This window comes from Fukomys damarensis, unplaced genomic scaffold (assembly GCF_012274545.1).
Source record: "Fukomys damarensis isolate Sample0158 unplaced genomic scaffold, DMR_v1.0_HiC HiC_scaffold_39, whole genome shotgun sequence".
In the NCBI taxonomy this organism is placed as follows: domain Eukaryota; kingdom Metazoa; phylum Chordata; class Mammalia; order Rodentia; family Bathyergidae; genus Fukomys; species Fukomys damarensis.
The window spans coordinates 79,586,913-79,591,227 of record NW_022900951.1 but is presented as its reverse complement, the minus strand read 5'-3'; positions in this window follow the sequence as shown (position 1 = coordinate 79,591,227).

The following is a 4,315-nucleotide window of genomic DNA, read 5'->3' as shown; positions in this document are numbered from 1 at the left end:
TCATTTTACAGGAAGCAGTTATTTTCCTTTTTTACTCAGGTAAAACTAATGTAAAAATAGTAAAGGGGATAAAATGACAATCAAGACTTGTCATGTAGAGGTGCAAGATCCCAACCATGAATGTAACTGTACTGTATCCCTAAAATGTACCAATAATCTCAATTAAAGCTGAAAAAATAAAAAAAAATAGTAAAACCAGAAAAATGATATTAGTATTCAATATAAAGACACTAAAAACAAACATTAAAAAGTAATTTATACGTAAAATACTTTCTTCATTAATTTATCAGTAAAGTGATTTCTTAATTTGTGAATAATTTATTATATATATGTAATTCATACCTGGCTCTTGCCTTATTTATGTCAATTATAATTTAGAGGAATCCAGAGTAACTAGGTTTTACTGCATTTATATCCCATGTCTCCCTTGAAAGGATGGAGAAAAGAAAAGGAGAATACATTATATTTTGCCAGAATTTTTTTCCAGTTGCATCTTTACAAATATCATTTTCAGTCATTTGTGTTAGAAACTGTTTCTGGCTACAGGTCCAAGTATATTGAGTGTGGTCTTTCTGGTTTGCTGGTCCAGGTGAGCAATGTTATACTAGCATATGTTTTACTTTGCTAGGATCCTATAATATGGCATGCTTAAAGAAATGAACCAGAGAATGCTGAACACACTGAAATCCCCCCCACCCCAGTTAGCTGCTGGAGACCAAGACTTGAGCTTATAGAGACATGTTAGATCCAAGTTGTAGTATTACACCATTGGTTCTCAGAGACTCATGTCCATTTCATGAGGAAAATGTATTCATCCAGCACATCTCAACTAGGTGGTGTAGATTTAACTGCTCAAAAGTTCAAATCCAAAGTCTCCTTTCATACTCAAGGCAAATATTTCACTGTGAGACCTTGTAAAAATCAAAAAAACTTGCACACTTCCAAGATGCAATTGTACAATTTGAACTTCAAAAGGGAAGAATAGGTAAATTTCAAGGAAGAATTGGACCAAAGCAGGACCAAAACCTAACAGGTTAAACATTAAAGCTTGTACCACTGTGTCCAGCATTTGGGGCACATGGATACAAGATATTGGCAATAAACAGGCTTGGGAAATCTCACCATTATACCCTTTTACCATAGTAACTGTGCATGGGAGAAAAGGAAATAATTAGTCCTTTCTGGATATATTTGAACCTGGGTCTGAACTGATATTGATTCTGAGATATTCAAAAATTGCTGTGGCCTTCCAGTCATAGCAGAAGGTTATGGATGTTAGATGATCAATGGAGTTACTCAAATGCTAGTTTTGAGTGGAGTTCAGGACAGAAAAGCCTCTGTCAAAGATCCAGGCTATTGTGCAGGGTGCTCTGCCACTCACTTAGGCCATATGATCCAGCAGATCCAATGGCACTTGAGATGTGATTGATAGGATGCTTTTTGGAACCCCACAGGTGAATCATAGCCCTGCTCCTTTCGATTTTGGAGCAAGGCTCTGCCATCAACTCAAGACAATCACTCTCCCCTTGGGAGATAGCTCTTGACCTGTTACTGGGCCCTAGTGGAAATTGAACACTTGATGATAGAACAAGTTTCCATGGGACCTGAGCTTCCCATCATGAACTTGGTGTTACCTGATCCACCAAACCATAAATTCATACATGCACAGCAGTGATCCAGCAAATGAAAGTGGTGAGTAGATGAACTAGTCTGCATAGGTCCTGGGGAACAAGTATGTTACATGAAGGACTGGCCCAAATATCCATGGTTCTTATTCCTGTTATCATGCCTTCTGTTGCTCAGCAAGTACCTCTCACCTCATGGAGTGTGACATATGATTAGTGGATTGGGGAAGAGAAGAGTTTACAGATGATTCTGCCCACTAAGCAGCAACTACCCAAAAGTGGAAAGCTACAACATTACAGTACCTTTCCAGGACATCACTGAAGGCAGCAGTGAAACAAAATTTTCACAGTGGACAGAACTTTGAGCAGGGCACCTGACTGTATATTTTGCTTGGAAGATAAAATGGCCCATTGTTTGAGCATATACAGATTCTGGGCTGTAGGCAAAGGCATGAGTGGAAAGTTAGGGACTTGCACATAATAGTAAGATTGGTGACAAAGATTTATATAGTTACCCCTCTCCAAATGGATGAAGGATGTGGAGATAGGTCTGTTCCATGAAAATATCTACAATCAAGTGACCTCTGCAAAAGAGGACTTTAATAATTATGTGGATAGAATGGCCTGTTTTGAGGATGGCATTTCACCCTCTTTCCTGAAACACTCCTGTCATTGCCCAGTGGGTACATGAACAAAGTGGCCATGGTGGCATAGATGCAAGTTATGCGTGGGTTCAGCAAGAAGGGCTTCCACTCAACAAGGATGACTTGGTCACAGCCAATTTCTGGGCACACAATCTTCCAGCAGCAGAGACCAATACTGAGCCCCTGATACAGCACCCCTCTCTGGGATGATCAGTTGGCAATTCCCTGGACCATTTCCATCATGGATAGGGCAGCAGTTTGTTCGTACTGGAGTAGACATTTTTTCTGCCTATGCATTTGCCTTTCTTAAATGTAATGCTTCTGCTAACACTACCATCTGTGAATTTGCACAATGTCTTATTCACAGTCATGGTATTTCGCACAGCATTCCTTGTGATCAAGGAACTGATGCTTCAGCCAAAGAAGTGCATCAATGGGCTCGTACTCATGGCATTCACTGTTCTTACCATGTTCCCTACCATTCTAAAGCATCTGGCTGAATAGACAGTAAAATTGCCTTCTGAAGACACGGTTACACTACAAGCTAGGTGTTAATATGTTACAAAGCTGGGTAAAGGTTATTCTGAAGGCTTTATATGCTCTGAATCAGTGTGCAGTATACAGTACTATTTTTCCTATAGCTAGGATTCATGGGTCTAGGGTCAATGGGGTGGAAATGGCAGTGGTATCACATACCATCACCTCTACAGATCTCTAGCAAAATTTTGCTCCTGCCCCAGTAAACTTATGCTCTCTTGGTGTTAAAGTTCATACCTAGATGTTTACCTGAGCTTTGTGCAAGTATAACTGGAGCTTTGGGGAGAAGATTGGCCCATGGGAGAGTAATACGCATCAGTGGATTCATCTACTGATAAATGTGTATAACTAAACATGATGTTGGGAGGGGAAGCCAGTTCAGAGGAAGTGGGTCACTGGAGGCATGGCTTGGAAGGACATATTTCTCTCCTCCCTTGGTCTTTTTCTCTGCTACTTGCCTTCCATGCCATAACCAAGCCTCATCTTCCATGACCCTTGGTCATACCACCATACCTGGGAGCCAGCCAACTATTGACTGAAACCTCTACAAACTGTGACCTGAAACAAACCTTTCTTCCCTGGAGTTGTACATGGTGGGTATTGTGTCTCAGCAATGAGAAAGGTAACTAAGACACTTGGCCTAGAGGACTTAGCTCCAAGGATTCCTCCTCCAGGAGGCATAGCAATGATTCCATTCAACTGGAAGTTAAGATATTCTCCAGGAATAACTGTGAGCACCCCATGCCTTTGAGTTAGGAAACTGAGAACTACAATGGTGTGTGTGTATGTGTGTGTGTGTGTGCGCAAGTGTGTGTGTATGTGTTTGTAAATCCAAACTATTATGGGTAAAGTGGACTGCTGCTTCACAATGGAGATAAAGAAATGTGTGCCTGGAGTGCTGAGGATCCATTAGGGCATCTCTTAGAAGTACCATGCTCTGTTAATAATGTCACTGGGAAATTACAACAAACTATTCAAAGCAGAATAACAAATGACCTGTATTTTTCAGGAATGAAGTTGTGGATTACCCAATCCATGTGAAAAGTAAAGTCCCTTTGAAGTGTTTGCTAAACACAGAATGGATACAGGTTGTTATAGATGTATTCTTGTTGAACTTCCAGTCCTTCAGCCTTGGACTTTGGGGATGCATCATTTGTCCCTCTTGTTCTTAGGTTTATATCTTGTTGGACTAAACAACTACTGTTTATTTAGCTTTCCAGCTTTCAGACAGCCATTGTGGGACTGTCAGCCTCTGATTATGTAAGCCAATCTAACATATTCCCTTTTATAAATCTACACATATTCTATCGGTTCTATCTCTCTGGTAAATCCTAATACAGCCAGTAATGTTAGCAATGAACAATGTATTGCTTGAGTAAATATTTAGTGAATCAGACAGTCACCTCAAGAGATCCCCAATAGGCATAGAATAGAAATTGACCTGAGGGCCGGGGATTTAGCTCAGCGGTTCGGTGGCCTGCCTTGCAAGTGCAAGGACCCAAGTTCAAT